General features: G+C 38.4%; 1 protein-coding gene across 4 annotated transcripts in view; it reads right to left on the bottom strand.

Moving 5' to 3' along the window:
- The window catches only part of pcdh1a (protocadherin 1a), an 80,594-nt gene extending 73,189 nt beyond the window's left edge, over positions 1-7,405 (bottom strand). For 3 of the 4 annotated variants that reach the window (XM_042009218.1, XM_042009220.1, XM_042009221.1), the window contains exon 1: positions 6,600-7,119. The gene's annotated coding sequence lies outside the window, so the exon portion shown is untranslated. Of the gene's footprint in view, positions 1-6,599; positions 7,120-7,364 lie in introns of those variants that run through there. The other variant, XM_042009219.1, reaches the window with a different exon arrangement.
- Positions 7,406-18,966: the final 11,561 nt, after the last annotated feature.

The raw sequence follows: 18,966 nt of genomic DNA, 5'->3' as shown, positions 1-18,966 counted from the left end.
ATTTTATCTTATTTTATTTATTATTTCTCTTTTTTTTTTTTATTGGAGGGGGGGGGGGGGGGGGGGGGGGGGGCTTGTTTACTTTTTCTTTATTAAAATTTTGCAGCCTTGCCATTATCATAACATGCAGCCTTCAACAACACACAATGCAGAAACGTATATCCACGCTCCGTTGCTAGTGTCCAGCTCCAGCTCTGTAATCATTATGTTTGATTTTAAACCTTTCAACTCTGTAATTATGAGCCATTATTTCAGTGTCTTCTTTGATCTGTATCCCCTCTTGCTAAAGATTTTTGACTTTTCTTTTTTTTCACACTGCAACGATTTTATACTATAATTACTGTATTTTTACTGAGTGTGTGTGTGTGTGTGTGTGTGTATCCGTGTGTGCAGAGTGTTATCGGTAATTGAAATGGGAGCAAAACACTGAGGTTAAGTATCAAGGTCCAGTGCTCTGGAAAAACTTAATGCTGGAAACATTTTCAAACTTTTGCCTGTGCAGTGCATCGGGGAGTGAAATAACAACTGTAATCATATATTATGATGCTGTCAGTGCTGCTTTGTTTGTGTGTGTGTGTGTGGGGGGGGGAGCTTACTGCACAGGTTTGTGTTAGTGATGCACTGTTTGAATATACTAATCGATACTGGCTCTTATGGCTCAGGGATTAGTCAGGCTAAACCCATCTATATTCAATAATGTTTCTTAGCCACTGTCTTAATAATGCTACAATGATTCAATTTTCATTCTTTGACTTGCATCAATAATCTAAATAAAAAGTACATTTGCACAGCCTGTTAAGTGTCTTAATGGAGTAACTTTTTTTACTTTCTGCTAAAACCTAATTGAAACATTGCATTTCTTTTACCAAAAGTCAACAGTGGGATTTGCTTCCCCACAACTTTTAGGTAAAAAGAAGGAAATAGAGGAGCACAGTTTACATACTAGAGACAGAACAAGCTAAACCAAAACACCCTTAGTTAGTGTGACTGAGAGCTGATAGAGGTAAGCCTGAATGCTGTACGTGCAAATAATGTAATTCAGAGCAGAATAAGTAAAATGTGCATCTGCTCACATGAAACAATGTTCCAGAGAGGAATAAAGCATGCATAATAGACAGTGAAACACAAATATACAAAAATTCAATGAATACATTAAAACTGGAAGAGCAGGTTATTGATGCACTAATTGCCCTGCTATTGATGTGCCCCCTTTTACATTTTCAGGGGGAAACCTCTGGTCAATGTGGCATGAACAGTGAGCGTGCTTTGTGTCCATGTTTGCAAAAAAAAGGGGCAGGCAAAGCCAGATACATAATCACCACATAAACACAATTTTTTATATCTGAAAATAGCATTAACATCCCTTTAGCTTTGTGATGTCATGTCTAAATCTCATCTTCAAGATTGCATTTTGCTGTAACTGTGTTTGCACAAACCTTTTACATAAAGACATGTAGATACTATCAGTCACGTTAAAATGCAAGCAATTTACTATATTATCATTTGAAGAATATAATTATACTCTTCTTACAAAATTACAGAGTATGACACATACGTACATCTCACATTATGTTCTTTACCCTACTTGACACATGGATCTTTTTCCATCTCTTTCTCTTTATAGTCACAGTTGAATTCGACTTATCTTCACTAAATGGCCATTTAAAAATAAAACCCATAATTTATTGCATAATGTTTTGTTTTGTTGGGACTGTCCTCCTGCTATTACATCTACTTCTACAGTGAACAGGCATGCTTTGATAGTGACATGATTGTTATGGTTGATGACACTCATGACTTAATGTCTTCCAGTTGGCCTCATGCCTGTCTTCCAGATGGCACTGTGCCTGGCAGCCCAGTGCAATGGTGCTCTTTTTTCCTTTGTTTACATTGACATTAAAATTCATGCTCTTAGAGAAATATGCAATGTGCCACCACTCACTATGGATCTCTTATCAGTTCAACATTTGTTGACACCATGCCTTTGGGTTTTTTGTCTCATATTCCACTGGTACAAATATTTTATCAAAATCTTGATGTTTTTGAATTTCTTTTTTTTTTTTTTGCATCTCAAAGTACTCCAAGATCATGGCTGAGGGGGACTGGTACTGAGATTTGTCTCTGCTGGATCATGTAAGTCATCTGAGACTGCTGTATGTCTCACAAAAGTTCCTACCTGAGCAGCAAAATGGATAAATTAGAACTGCTGAACGCAAGTAGGAGTGACATTTCCTGCATCTCAGCACTTTTTCTAAAAAAAAAAACTTAGTTATCATCTGTCATCCCAGATGGTGTGGTATACCCATAAGAGTGCAAGCTGATTCAGGCAGATCACAAATCAGCACATATCAAATGGATGGGGAGCATGAGGTTAGTTATCCCAGTAAGTGTACATGTTGGTGTCATGTTAGAGTTTGGGTTAAGAGCCTTAAAAATCAAGTTTTTTTTTTTTTGTTTGTTTTTTTTTTGGGGGGGGGTGGGTTAAAGAACAGGTTCTGTTCCAAAAATGCCAGCTAGGTTGGCAGATATATCCACTGTAGCACTGAAATATCCAGGAGGTGTAAGACTGAGATTTTTTTTTTCTTTTTACGGCTATCAAAAGTCAACCGATCAACACCCAAACACTGAAACAGCAAAGGCAATCACTTTCTAGACTTTCTTTCTTTATATCTTCTATCTTACATCTTCAGCATGTTCAATGAATAACCACTTATGAATTGAAATTCATATGACTATGTTTTGGTGTTTGCGCAATAGAAACATTTTTACGTCTTCCTTGAGCAGCAGTTTGTGTAGATGCATTTTAAAAGAGGTCTGCTTAATGGAGAGCTAATAGGACATATCAAGAAGATTTGTATTACACAGGATAGAGTTCTTAAAAATGACCAAAAAACAGTCTGTTCAAACACATTGAGCTAAACACCTAATCGAAACACAACTGAAGAATCAGTGCTTTAAAAACGACGGCATCCATTGCTTGATTGAGGCTAGAACTCTACCAATGAAGACATGCAGCTTGTCATACACTGTGATCATTAGGATAGGTACAACATTGAGAAAAAAAGAATGGCAACCTGTGTTACATAATGGAAAATTACCCTTAATGGATGCTCCAAACTGCATGATGGGACCGCCTGTTGTTTGTCTTATAAAAATGTTTAACGTTACAACAAAGAGTGTAGTCAATAAAAGCCTTTTGCATGAGACCGGAAGGACTCATTTAACTGTTGTTAGGATTAAATGCTAGTCATCACAACAGAATAAGTGTTTCTTGACCCAGGATCAGCATGACCTTCCTTCCACTGATTAATGATTTACTAAAAAAGATCATCCAATTACCAGATAACATAAAACAAAGAGAAATCTTCCTCATGCTTACCAAGTCTCCTGAGTGTCTGTTGTTGCTTATGTTCAAGCATCATAGTTGTATAGATATCTGACTACATAACTATGGGGTTAAGAAAGAAAAAAGAAAAAAACAAGACTCTCCAACTAACATTGCTGTTAAAAAGAGAAAAAAAAAAAGATTTCAGAAAAAGACAAAAACAACTTAGATTATAATAGGTGGAAACTATGCTAGTTCTGAAAACACTTGCATGCCTTAATCCATAACAAATCTCCAAATCTCCATGAAAAGAGGAGAGATAAACAGCTTTATGTAACCACAAAGTTTCTTAGTAATTAAAGGAAAGTGGCTCTGGCTTGCTGGATAAACAACACATGCAAAAGAGGATTATTGGAAAGTTGCAACAGCTCCAAAAGAAAGAGAAAATAACTGAATTTCAACAATTGATGCAGGATAGGTTGGTGTCTCCTAACATGTATCTCCTTTCCTGTTCCCTCTCATCTCTTCTTTAACTCACAAATCTACCTGTTCCTCCACAACCTTATTTAATGACAGTGAATCCTCCCCAGCAACAGCACCTTCTCCTGAAGGCTCGGCAACCACAGCTGCTGCTGCTGTGTCTCCCCATGAAGGAGAAGGAGAGAATCCTCAGTGGCAGCCAAACACCAGTCTAACCACAACTCTGATGGAGTCTCTCACAGTACCCTCACATAGGGCACCACCCAGATGACCCCATTGTTCTAGAAAACATTTCAACTTCCATGTGTCTACAATAAAAATCATGGCTGATGTCAAATAGTGCAGTTGCTCCCAAAGAAACACTTCTCTGCTCTAATGAGGCCAGAGTTGCTGAACTCAGACGCAACAACAAAAAAAAAAAAAAACCTCTGAAAAACTGAAAAACTGGCACCATCTGAGCTTACAAACCAGACTTCCACCTACACTAGCTGGAGGAAAATACAGAAATATCTCTACCTGCTGAGATTACCAAATAAACTTTAGCACTACAGGCACATGTCGATCTCATGTCGTTTGTTTTTATTATTATTATTATTATTATTATTATTATTCTAAGGACAAATGTTATGAAGCACTTATCAAATTAATTCAATATACAGCTCAAACCAGCCGATCTTATGTTATCTTATTATGGTGTTATCAGCATTTATGATAACAAGGGGTCATATGAGGTAGAATTATGTAAAATTGCTAATTAATTCCATCAGAAACTCTGTGGAGGAAATATAATATTACATTAAAAGGTACTTAAGTAGATCAAGGTTGTTTTCTTATTTGGGTGGTGAAGTCAAAAAGATAATGGATGGTTTGGCTTCAGATGTGAGAGTGTTGTATCATAATACATATGAAATGCAGGTAAAAACAAAGAACAATGTAATTATATTGCAGGGTGTATGTGCCTGTTTTGGTTGCCATAGTGACAGACTGTTGGACTGAGTCAACTCAGTGACTGGCTGGATGACATTGGCTCTTTAAGTTAGCCACTCCAAAGGTCCAACAGAAATGACTCAAGCATAGAATTAACTGGGTCATAATTATAAATTACTAACATATGAAAGGTTTAGGAAGGTGTCAGGAGAAGAGTCAGTCATTATCAAATAGATTATTTTGCACTAATTGCTCTATTCGCAGTAACTACAGAAAAGACTCTGAGCCTGCAGCGCCACCAAAGCCCTGCAGAGCCTGAATTTTCACCTGTTACCGGCCACAAATCAAGTTCTTGAATTCCTGCTGTAGGCTGTGCTCATTGTTGCTTAGCTAGCATGGAGAGATAACGGGTGATTTAATGATTTTCTCAACTGATGTGATTTGATATATCGGCTGACTCTGCGCCTTTAGCTAGTATAACAGGTAAAACCCATTACCCTCCCACCAGCGTGATTTATGATGGGTAGTATCCCAGCTATGGGTCTCCTTACACAGCTGATCTACCAATAGAATTTATTGCAAAATGTTAGGCTGCACAGTTCTACTGACTGCAGACTCTGGCTAGTGGTAATGAGAAAGCAATGGCCTTTGGTTGGGAACATTTGCTAAGGGCACGGCCATTTCATTTAGCTATATGTAGGGTGAGTCACAGAAAAACAGTGATGGAGGGTCACTGCAATTACACAAAAAATCCCATTAACTACACTGAGATCAAAGAGGCTGTATTCAGACATTACCAGATTCTTTAGAGGGAGGAATGTGCATACTGACAGGACCCATCATTTATATTCCTAGATGGTTTAGGTCCCACACACTCACACAGAGCAGAGTTTAGCCAGTTTTCCATAGATAGATAGATAGATAGATAGATAGATAGATAGATAGATAGATAGATAGATATCGATCTTTGAGACAGTTTGTTGGGGGGTAAAAGTGGGTTACAGGCTTGCTTTGATCCCCTCTGTCTTGACGGCCCTGTAGCCTCGCCTACAGTTCGTGTGGGAACTTGGACCGCCAACACTGTGTAGCGCAGTCTATTAAAATGTGCCTGGTGGTCGGTGGAGTGTCGAGAAACAACACCCCAGAATCTCACTGGGGAGCACAAGAGATTACCCATGCGGATGCGCTGATCAAAGATTTTTTCCTCTCCAATTAGAAGCCCGAGTCTCCCCATAGGAGAAAAAAAAAATCATTAAAAAAAAAGAAGAAAAACTCGACAAGTTATTAAAGGCTACGTCAGAATTATTTGCGCAGAAAATGTTTCGCATTAGTAAAGAGCGTCAAATAAATGGCGATTAGTGTGATGTTCGCAGCTGGGATGAAGTGAATGGCGAGGAAAAGGGGGGTAGAATTGGATCGCATTTTCTGCTTCGCAGAAACATAATGGTATTAAAAAAAATGCAATTACCAGATCGCCAGGACAGATCAGACTGAAGCGCTTGCGCTCGCGTTGTTGCTAAAGTGCACTGATACGCCGAGTTAATGACTTCATGCCATCACTCACCCAACTTCAGTGTCCTCGTATGTGTCTTGATTGAAATGCATCGTCTAATCAATCAAGCAGCGCATCCTTATTGTGGGTGACATATCTGGACAGCCTCCCCAGCACGGTATCCTATCAACCTGTAACACCTAGCAGCTGCTGCCTGTTTCAGTTTAAGCTAAAGTTGTATGAAAAGGAATACAGCCTACACAGCTTGTTTGAATTCACAGCGCATCAGACAACATCGACATGCTGGGGGTTAAGAAACTTCAGTGACAATTAAAAAAACAATAATAACTTTATTGCAAACTGAAATTTTCGTACCTGAGCCAGAGACTTGAATTTGAGCGCTTTTCGCTTCCGAAATGTCCACCGGTGCCTTCCAGAGGCAGGTGTCTAAAACCTCAAATCTCCTTCGCACTGCCGTCACCAGAATCACTCCAGCAGCCACAAAATCCACGAACAGCACTGACAACTTTCTTCATCAAATTCAGGGTCCTAAACCCACCGTCGTCCGAGCAGATTGTTTTCTTTCAGCTGGAAGTTAAAGGGCAGTTTGTCTGAGATTAGGCTGCTTTAGAAAAGAGCAGGAAAACGAAGACTGTTACTCCATACTGGGACCCCACTGTGTGCCATTTTCAATCCTCAAATAACTGATCTCTGCCAAGATATTGCACTCGCTGTCGCATCCCTTTTCTCCAAGTTTCTCCAGCGCCTTCCTTGATGCAAGTAGCTTAGAGCGCACTCTTAAGGGCGCACTGGATGTCTAAACGGCAGCAACACAAATGGCATTTCTGCAACGCAAAACGGAACAGCGACAACTGGTCCTAAATGAGGAGCCCTTCTGAAGCATTTCCAGAGAGCAAGTGGTGAGATACTGTGAGGAGGTTAGTTGCTCCCCCCTCTCCGTCTCTCTCCCTCTCTACTCATCAGAGCGTGGGAGGAGGTGGGGCTCCTATCCACCGCAGCGCACAGCAACTTCACACTCAACATCACATTATGCCACGGCTCCTTACCGGAAAATTGTGTGATTCCAACAGTTTAAGAATATCTCATCAAAATAGGTCACATCAGACAGTGGGAAAGCACCTTATTTAATAAGCGCATCGTGCAATCTCTTGTGCCCGTTTGCACTCATCTTCTCCTCGCTGCAAAACGATCAGCGTTTTTCTGTTGTTCGAAATAACAGACTGAACAACCTGTCTAAATTTGATGTAACAGGTAGCCCACACTGACAGCTTACTTGTTGATATGCATTACATGTAGCAAAATGAGTGGCCTAAAATGGGAGCTGTTTGGCCACTTATTTATTCATTTGGCGCCACCCTCAGGCGGTTAAAATAAGGCATGGAAGTGGCATCTGCTGAGGAAATTAGAGGGGTTGAATGTTAACGTTGTGCTTGTTGCAACAATGCACATTATAGGATAATGTCTCCTCGCCACTGAAGACTATCAAAGAAAATAATTGGAATGCACAAGTCATAGCTGACACGTGTTTAAAACTACAGCAGTGTCATAAAAGAAAAGAAATAACTAAAACAATGGTTTTTGCTCAAGGCAATAAATCAGCAAGGGCTCAGCAGGGAGTGAAATCCATCCCATGCTACAGTGACTCTCTTGCTTTCTTCCCATAAACCCTGACGCCAGTGATCATAACTGCTTAAGCATAAAGCAATGGACCAGGAGCAATGAGTCAAGCGCGGGGTTTGTCACAGAGGGAAGCCTTAAGCAATGCACACCCGAGAAAACTTGATTTCCTATCTTCCCCAGCCATTCTCTCACGCAAGAGTTTATCAGAGTGTTTCCAGTCTGTGATCCTTTACTCCTCCCCTATCTCTCATTAGCAGCAAACACACAGCTGTTGGGTTACCTCTCCAGGGCTCCCATTAAGAGCTGCCACTCAGGCTTACAGTGTCCCTGAGCCAATCATATTAGAGTACCCGCCCACGCGCCGCCACTGCTGTTTCTCTTCAAGAGCCATTCTAACAATATTTAGGTGTTTTCACAGGTGGCCCAGAGTCGTCTGAGAAGTAGGGAGAGGGTAAAATGCTCAAGGAACACAAATTATTATTTCATGTCAACAAATAATAGACAATTAGGGAATAATTAGGGATTCCTGAATGAGCGCTGGCATTCCAACAGAGTGACCAACCGAGCTGAATAAAAATAATGAGCATCATGTGTGTGGTGCAAATGTCCTGGCTCTAAATAGAAATGTTGTTTCAGCTTCTGCTGTTTGATTAAATATCGTGCCTTTTAGATTTACCACATATATTGCAGCTTTCATCATAAATCAGACAGCAGAGGCGGACCAAGACTTCCAATCCACAGTGGCATTGTTCGCTTCAGGTGAGTGTGGCTTTATTAGTTACTCTAAAGAGCAGGAGCTGGTTTTGATTCTCACTCATCTCTTCCTGGTGGCCATATTTAGATAAAAGATAAAAAAAACAGGATAAGACAAGGGTAATAGGTAGAAAAAAGATCAAAAGAAAGGTGGAAAATCACCTCAAACTCCTTTAAATTACTCAGAAGAGTCTACCCATCACTGTGCAGGGTCTGGCCAGCGCATTGTCTGCAGATGCTGAAAATTACAGCCTCATGTTTTTACTTAGGATTCTTCCAAAGCTGACCTAGTCCAGCCAATACATTCAGCAAGCATCAATTTGGTAGGCTTTCACAGAAAAATAAAAAAGTCTTTTTGAGGCCTGTCTTCATTTACGTATGTTGCTGAAAACTTTGAAGCTCAGCAGGCTTGAAGACTGAAGGCAGACTGGGGAATTCTGCACTCATGGCTTGTTTTCTATTGTGGCGCACAGCGACACAGCATGTGAATGTGATCTATATATATTTACATTATTTTGCTTATCACGCACCCCACATTGCATACTCTGTTTCTTAAGTTAAGTCTCCTTATGTGTGCTCTACTGTATTTTGTGTATGTGTATGTGAATGTATGTATATTTTAGTCTATGTCTCTGGTTACATACATTTTTTTTCTAGATTTATGTATGAATGCATTATGTGTCACTTGTTTATTTCTCATGCTTTTAGTGTTTAGCATGTTGGGTTTACATGTAAAACAAATGTACTATAAAGCCAGTAAAATTGCCATGGTCATTCATATCAGTAGAAAAGTTTGGGTTTTTTTATAGGAAAGAAACAATCAAACCTTGAGGCACCCATGTGTTTTCAAGCCTCATGTATCTAACACACACAGATGGAAATGACAATGTCTGCCTTCTCACTTCCAAGGAATATTGAAAGCAGCATTTGACAGACGAGAATGCCCACTGTGACGTCACTGAGTGTGGACAGACATGCAAAGACATTTAAGCCCCCAGGCTTCAGTACAGCAGCAGCTCTCTGCCATAAGTGATCCAGTGCAGATTTACTCTTTGAATGTCACCAGTGACCAATAGATAGATAGATAGATAGATAGATAGATAGATAGATAGATAGATAGATAGATAATGAAAATGTGTAATCTGATTGTTTTTGTTGTTGTTATGTGCACACATAATATTTCACATTTATTTTAACCCTGACTCTTCACAGAAGGGAGTGCAGTGGAAAAGAAAGGGTTTGTGTGTGGGAGAAAAGTGGAGCAGTGCAATGCCCGTGGAAAATATTGTGCAGGATGAGTCTCAAAGTAACAATCTGTTGCATAAATGTCCATGAATTAGCACCTTCTGCTATCCCCTCTAGGAACACATATGCAGACTAAACTTACACTGCAGCTGTGTGTAGGAGAAGAGTAAGGAAATTTTAGTGAAGGGGCAATTTTAGATTCTTTATCGGGATAGTACAAAAATTAAAAGGTGTGAAACTTTCAGCTGCTTTAAACATGAATTGTTACATTTTCTCTTTTACTTCTGCTGAGACCTTGACCAGCTTGTGCAGTTGGAGCAGCTACAGATGTTGCAGAAGTTCTATTTCCACAGCTTGATATGCAGCCACTTTGTATGAACACCTTATTGCTGCTGAAGCCAACTTTTCAGTTATTTGAGAATGTAAAGAAACAACATATATGCAGCGTACCTATATATTTTTCCAGCAGGTCAAAAGAAGTTTCAATAAATCAGTATAGTTAAACAAAAGCTATTTACTTTAAAAACGACAAAGTAAGAGGGATGTATACACATTTAGCTTGAAGTGGCAGATACATCATGAAATAGTCAAGAGTAATGAAGAAAATGTTTTATCATATATACAAATTCAGATGGAAACAACTGTGTAGCAAACTTAATGTAAAACAATGATTTAAAATGAGTATTGATTAACAAACTGTATAAATGATAGGAAATAGTTCTATCTTGCAGTTGTTTCTTACAGCAGAGCAGCTACAGTTGGCAGTAAATGTAAATCAATGAAACCAGCACTTCTATTGTGTCAGAATGTCAGGGTTATAGTGTTCAGTAATTATTGTTTCAAAAATATTTATTTACCTCATAACGTTTGATGGCGCTCTGGAGGGCAAACTTTATACAATATACACAAAGAAGATGTTTGATAGATTGGGGACCAAAAAAGCTATCCATCATCCTCAGTGTTAATTCTTAGTTTTGATCTCTATGAGTGTTTATCTACATTTCCTTAGATTTCATCAGCTGTTGCAGTTTGATCACAAAAGCAATTCTCTTTTGAAACCTGTCTGAGTTCACAATGCCATTTTCTCATTTCTGCATTCATGTTTTAGTGATCAATGCAGCTTTTAATTTCATGATGTTATTATTCACGGTGAAACTTATTTTTTCCCCTCACCTGATCAAGTTTATTGCAAGACTTAATTTATATTAGATATCCAAGATTCTGTGGTGGGTTTGCTGAGTAAGGAAGGAAAATAGTCAGCCAGCTTGTATAAAAAGTAGAGACAGCCGGTTTGCATTGTGGACCTTAGAGGCATGAATGATATAAAATCACTGATTTATATGAAAACTCCAGGTGATTTGCTTTGTAAGACAATACACAGCAAAACTCCAAATAAACAAGCAAACAAAAGAGAAGCTATCCATCTGTGAGAGCTGATGTGATCTAACAGCTGAAATGTGTTAATGGACATCAGATTTCCTGGTGGCAGACAAGCATCTGAGGAGATTTAAAAGAGGTGTGCTTATAAAGCTGTCAGCAGCCCATGTACACTCACCATCACTCCTGTCACGATTTAGCTTTGGGTATGTGGGTGTGAGTGTACATATTCGTGACAGTGTGTGTGTGTGTGTGTGTGTGTAATTGCAAAGGCTGAACGTTTTCCACTAATATTTCAACCAGCAAATGCCAAGTTTGCTATCCTTTTACAGCATTCACATTTATCTTTTCTCACACTTGAGAAAGGTGAGGAAGTTAGCAGAAAGACAGGCACTGATGCATAACCAAAAAGAAGAAATGACATAAAGCAAAAAAGCCAAAATGAGCTGAATGGTTATAAAGTGAGGCTGTAATTTTCCTTGTACATTCTTTTCTACACTGCAAGATCCAATGCCTATCTTCCCTTAAACCCCCTCAAATATGGCACATGTTGGCATACATCTCATGTGCTTCCTCCTTTGCTTTTTATTTAATGGACTGGATATACAGTGAACTTCAATCAAAACAAGTGAGAGAGCAGTTGGACTTATGTTTGGCCCCATGTGGTTTGGTTAATTAACAGAATGGGCTCTCCAGCAAGCAGGGTATTAAGAGGTGGGAGGGTCTGCATCACTTTTCCCCCTTGTAGAAAATGCAATTTCTGAATTTATAAAAACATGGTGCTTTGGAAATAGCTCCTTCATCTTCACTAAACTGGACTTCAAACAATCAGCCAATGAAGAGATTATTTAAATTATTGGTGTACCACAGAAGTGAGTGCAGTGAGGATATTGCTCTGTAGGGAAAAATAATCCTGTTAGTGACATGTAAACATGTCTATGTCTTATCACTTGCTTCTCCCATCTTGTACAGTGCATTTATTCTAGGTTGTGTGAGCCAGTGTCTGGATGTCAGGGCCGTTCTTATTTGGGTTAGTTGGGTTGCAGTGTGATTAGATATACCAGAAGCTTACAGTAGATTGCATTTCTTTTTTCTTGCTCATTGTCTATGTTTGCCATTGGGCTGGGATTATACTCACATGGTCCTGACAGTTAGGGATGCAATAGCAGCAACAATAACATGTCTGTTCGTGAAACAGTAGGCTTTTAAAGCCCCTGCTGTCTTTTGCTGCAGAACACAGCTGTGAACCCTGCACCCTCTACAGAAAGTGGGAAAGAAAGGAGGACAGGAAATTAAGCTACTGAGCCTTTTAGTCGTGCTTTTTAAAAGATTAAATTCTATACAAAGTCATAAATAAGTGTTATAGATTTGAATGGATTAGCAAATGGTAGCATTCATCTAGTTCCTCACTCTGAATCGGGTACTTACTAATTGAATTGTGGATCAACTTATTTTGTCAGAATATCCAAACTTCTATTCTTTGTGTGTTGAGCCAAGCCATTCAGTTGATTACAAAGTTGCTGTAATGGCAGTGAAACAATTTCAAGGTTTTAATCTTCTAGTTGATGTAATTGTGAGTTTATAAGCTCTTTGCTATGAGCTTTAATATAGGTCCACTATCACCCACATAGTTCAGTTATAATAGGTTGCATCTGCAACGTCTTAGAAGGATACAGGCATTTAAAAATAAATAAATAAAAAAATAAATAAGTGTACGTGATAGGCAATACAAGTCATCTTGTTTTAGATATCTGTTTTGTCATGGTAGTCCAAGCTGAATGAATAGTAAAGAAAAAGCCAAGGAGGACTGTTAATATTGAGAATATATTACAAAAGTACATATCATGTTGGTGTTTGAGCTGTCTAGTTAAGCTAGTTAGCATGACTAGATCATTACTTGTCCCGTGTGTTCGGACAGATTTTGTCGCATCAAGACAGGATTTATTAGATTTAATTCAGTTTAAGCCACATTCTTGTGCAGAAGCCGTGCTGCATTGCACTTCTTCCTCACGCAATTCAGGTTGGCCCACCATGAATATGACATTATGGAATTAGTGTGTGATAACATAATTATCATGAGACGTGTCCATATATTTGCTTTGATTTTGCTGTCATTTCTTGCCGCAGTGGTTATATCTTCTCGTCCACTCTCTGTGCAGCAGTTTCACAGTGGGTAGGGCTCAGACGGCTCCTCCATACACCCACACATACACACACATAAAGCACGCATAAAGCAGCAGCAATCCAGGTAAAATGAAGATAATGTTATTTGAGGCAAATGAGTGTTTGCCTGGACTTTTCCTAAGTACTAATGCTAATGCTCAAATGCTAATGCTATTGCCCTGATTTTGAGCATTAGTACTAATGTACTGATGCCCACAGTCAGGTGCAGACTTAAGAAGGCATTTGGGTAAGGGCTACAGCTAAAAATTTGTATTTTTTTTTTTATCATTTTTCTATTATGAAAGCATAGCAGTATTAGAAAAAAGAAAAAAAAAGAAAATGGCATAAGTGTGTAAGTGCACTATTGCAGTCACTGTCACTGAGGCTGTTGCAGATGTCATCCTGAGTGCAGTAAAGCAATGCTAATAGATGAGGTGTTTCTTTGAGAACAACAACTTTTAGACTAAAGTTACCAACAAAAGAAGTTATTATTAAATGTTACATCCACTAATTGCTTTAGTCTGTGGATATTATCTGAATTGAGAGATTATCTGCTGAGGCTCACCCACACAACTTTTCAAAGGCACTATCAGATGAAGGTAACATTATTTCACTCACACAGCTTCTCGGTACACTCCTCAGCTTCATAAACTGAAATCCCATAAGTGACAGCTTGAGAGACCCTTCAGGAAAACTGGACTTACAGTCCATCTTGAAGCCTACAAGGACTTCCTTTGTGAATCCAATGCTGCTCTCACTACTGCTCAGTCCAGCCACTACACTCAGCTCATCCACTCTGGTTCCATCACCCCAAAGCTCTCTTCACAACAATAAACTAGCTCCTCAAACCCAGCAAGACTTGTTTAATACAGACAAATGCACTGCTGAGTTCTGGTTCTGTTCCTCACTCATTTAAACTGGCTGCTGTCACCCCTATCCTCAAAAAACTCAGCCTCCACCCAGATGTCATAGACTTTCAGCCATTTTCCAAACTATCCTTTCTGTCAAAGATCCTGGAACGTGCCGTTGCCACCCCACTCAAGTCTTACCTCATCAGTAATGATTTGTCTGAAATCTTCCAATCAGGCTTTCGCTCCTATCGCAGCACTGAAACAGCTCTGTTTAAAGTCACAAATGACCTCCTTCTTACATCTGACTAGACATCTTGGTATCCTCCTCAATCTCACTGCAGCTTTCAACACTATCAACCACACCATTCTTCTCAATGAATCCTCATTCAACATCACCGGCGCTGCCCTTTCCTGGCTAAGATCATATCTTTCCAGTAGAGAACAGTTCATTCATATTAACAACTCTTTTTTAACTAACTGCATCACAGAAATGAACTCATGGATGCAGGCCACCTATTGGCAACTCAACTACAATAAATCTGGCATGCTAATAATTTGCCAGAACTGTCTTCCACCTCAAGAGAGTAGCTCGCCTCCAACCTTCGCACTCCCCCTTTGCCACCGAAACTCTGATCCACACCTTCATCACCTCCAAACTGGATTCTTGTAACTGGATTCTTCTATGGTTCACCCTCCAAACTCCTCACCACACTTCAGTATATCCAGAACTCAGCCGCTCACTTCTTACCCATTCCCGTAACCATGACCACGTCACCCCTATCCTCCTTAACTGACTTCCCACCCCTCAACGCATTCAGTTTAAGTTCTCCTCCTCACTTTCAAAGCCCTCCATAACCAGGCCCTTTCCTACCTGACAGACATCATCCACTCCTACACTCCATCCTGAAGCCTCCGGTCATTAAACTCCAACTTCCTCCACCCTCCTGTCAGAACAAAGCACACAACCTGGGGAGACAGAGCCTTCTCCATTGCAGCCCCTCTCTCTGGAACACTCTGCCACCTCTAATCAGACACTAAACAGAACCTTCCATCTTCAAATCACTGCTCAAAACTCATCTTTTCAAAATTGCTTTTAATGCTTAATATCTGTCATTTACTCAATTTTAACTTTTTGCTATTTACTACCTGTTTTATCGAAAGCATCTTTGAGTATTATGTAAAGTTATCTATAAATTAAATGTATTATTATTATTATTATTATTATTATTATTATTATTATTATTATTATTGTTAGTATTATTATTATTATTATTAGTAGTAGTAGTAGTAGTAGTAGTAGTAGTAGTAGTAGTAGTAGTAATTATAGTAGTAGCAGTATTACCATTCGTCTTTTGAAAAACTTTTTAAAACTCAATCTGGATGCCACAAGCTGTTTTTCATGCTAACTTAAGTTAAGCACAGGTCAACTAATTAACTACAAGGTGCAGATGAAGCAAATTCAGATGGTTGCCTGAAAAGGTGTTATACTTGCTACACAAATTTGCTTAAAACTGAAAACTGTGTTGCACAGAATTGCAAAGTCAGATGTTTTTTATATATATAAATTTAAGATTTTTTTTTTTTTTAGAATGGGTTAGAAATCTGAGCTCCTACCGTTGAGCAAGTATGTACTGAAACTAAACTGTAACCTGCAAAGTTATAAATAGACTATTAAAAATGCATCATACATGAGAGTCAGTTTTGTTCTCTGGCAAAAACACCAAAGCAAAACTGGGTATTGGTTGGCTCTCATTCGTGAGCACTCTGTAAGAAAATACTGAACGATACCAATACTGGCCTTGGTATCGATAATCCCGATCGACTGGATTGATTCGCCCAGCCCTACTGTGAGTTACACCTCACAGATTTGTTTTGTGAAGGACCAATACAACACCTCATGAGTTAGAGCATTGTACACATTTCTGAGAGATACAGAAGTAACTACAGTCACTAGATGAAGAGTTGATTAATTTTATGCATAACCACACTGATAGAGAGATGAGGATCATTGCCAGAGACAGCTGGGATTAACTGATTCATTACCTCAACATCCAGATTGACACTCCCTTTCACTCCCCCTGCTACCATGTTCACATAATGCCAGCAATATCTGCTGCATTGTTAGACAAGGCATACCCACTATGTCATGCAAGCTGCACAATTTACCCATGTTGATAACTACACTCACAGTTGGAAGGTGACCAAATTTTTTACATCAGCAGTGTGTGTGTGTGTGTTTATTCACATCTAAATAGTTCAATTAAGTTAGAATGGCTCAGCTCTGTAGGTCTTTAAGTAGGTCTGAGATCTGTCAATTATTGCCTTCAGCAGATGGGTCCCCAGTGTCTAAGAGCAAACAGTTTTTATGGTTAGCCACTGTTATAATCATTGTTTTATTTTTAATAAGCAGATAAATGACTTCTGCTATGCAACAGATTTTTACATATCTATTTTTGCTTCACTTAACAGAAGTCTTTTAAATACATTTTTATTTATGACACTTTTAGAACTTCCCTTGAAGAGAATAATAATAAGCGTAAGTATTTTAATTTTATTTACTTTATAATAATTGCTCACTTATCACTTTATGTAGCTATCTGTTATGCAGTTAAATTTTTTTGCATTCAGAAATCATTAAACTGACATGCATACTATCTAAATAGCATAGAAAAAAAATCTAGTGTGTTCATTCAAGCTATACTACCATGTGCTCTCTTGTAATCTATTTAAATTTTTTTATATCTATTTCAGCTCTCACTGAATTATCTGAAATAAACATTAAGGCAGAATTAGATTGCTAAGGCTTAACATCAATGTGGATATAATCATTGTACAGTCTAACTCACTGCATAACAATATATTCAAAATGAAAACACTTTTTTCTTGGTAATATCTACATATTCATCCATAAAGTATTGACCTTTTTTTTCAAATTCAATTTACTGCTTCAGTTAATGCGCATATAATACAAAGTGAAAGAGTTTATAAATTATCTTATACTATTTCAAATAGATCAATTTTATCACCACATTTTTTATAAGACTAATTGGGAATGGCCATCCCACCTCTTCTCCCAAATATCTTCATTTTTTTTTCTTTATTTTCTTTTTTTTCTTTTCTTTTAAGTACCATGTGACTGTTATCTCTTAATTGGGCATACAAAGTGTATTCAAATGCAACCCAATGAAACTGTAGAACCACGTGGACTTCCTCTCACCAGTCATCAAACATCAGGCAAATGAACACATTTGACATTTGTTGGTTAAATTTAACCAGATTCCATGAGATCAATTGCCCTTCCCTTGAAACCAAATGTTTTGTAGGTAGAGTCAAGTTTGTTTGGATTAATCCTACACCAGTTGGAAGTTCAACTGGAATCAGTGCTTGTATCTGAAATTATACAAGCATCACATAAATAATTCCTGGATTATTCAACACAATCTTTATTTTTTTTAATGTTGGTGGCCTTTATTTCACAGAGACTTGACAGGAAAGGGGGTCAAACAAGAGTGGGGATTGTCATGCAGCTTAGGGCCCTAGGCCAGGATTTGAACCTGGACCACATGAAAAAAAAAACACTTATTTTAGAAGGAACTGGTTTACATAAAGCCTGTGTTGCAGTTCAAGCTCATAGAGAGACGACATCAGGAGGAGCACAGATGGTAACAGCCAAAATGTAAGGTACAGTTTTGATTACATTAAAGGATTAACAAGACAAAGTTGAACATGAATAAATAAATAGATAGATAGATAGATAGATAGATAGATAGATAGATAGAGCTTAAAGAAGAATACAAACCTATGAAAGGGAGAATCAACATTTCACATAACAAAATAAATTTGTTATGCAAGCCATGAACATTGACAATGCCATCAACTGTGTTTATTATGCTTAAATTATAGTAAGAAACTCACCTTTGTATTTATTGTCACTATTATTTCTTTATGTATCAATTTCATCTACAATGTGAGTCATGGAAGCTACATGAGACATCTAACATCTTACTCTGATCATTTTGCATTACAGAGTTGCCTATGGGGTTACACTATGGCAGAAATAAGTTAAGCGCCCCCTGGGTGGCTTGTAGCCCTGAAACACAACCTCAACACCATGTGGTTTCATGTCATATGGGATGGAAATGCTACAACTAAATGCAACAGCTAAAATAAGAAACTCACAGCTAAAGAAGAGTCCTTCAGAAATCTGGTCTGATCTTGTTGAGGCCAGCTGTTGTTTCTGTTAGTATTCCCAGTTTAAATGCCCTGGCTTGTTTAACTCTATACTTATTGCCAGATTTTTGTTGTAGCTACACATTGTGATACAGTTCACTCTTCCAGTTCAGTTGCATAATTTATTGTCTTCAATAACCTGCCTTACAGCACTTTGTGTTACTATGTACGCTTTCAATAAAGCTTATTTTTGTTCTACATTTGCCTACCAGCTGCATTTTATCTGCAGCTGTGCCCAGCTTCATGGCTTATACCAATACAAACTAATGTCTAAACTATAGGTTGAACATAGGGATGCAATCTAAGTAAACGGCAACAAAGCAATAAAAAAAAGCAAGTAAGCAAGTAAATTAAAATAGGAACATAAACATATCCCTAAAATTTGTGTTTCTTTTCCATCATGCTATAAGTAAATGGGAGGCAATGTCATCAAGAGTCTATCCTCACGGCATTAATGGACATTTCAGAAGAAAACATGAAGC

Source organism: Melanotaenia boesemani, chromosome 15 (genome assembly GCF_017639745.1).
Source record: "Melanotaenia boesemani isolate fMelBoe1 chromosome 15, fMelBoe1.pri, whole genome shotgun sequence".
NCBI lineage: Eukaryota > Metazoa > Chordata > Actinopteri > Atheriniformes > Melanotaeniidae > Melanotaenia > Melanotaenia boesemani.
This window is presented reverse-complemented; position numbering and strand designations above follow the sequence as displayed.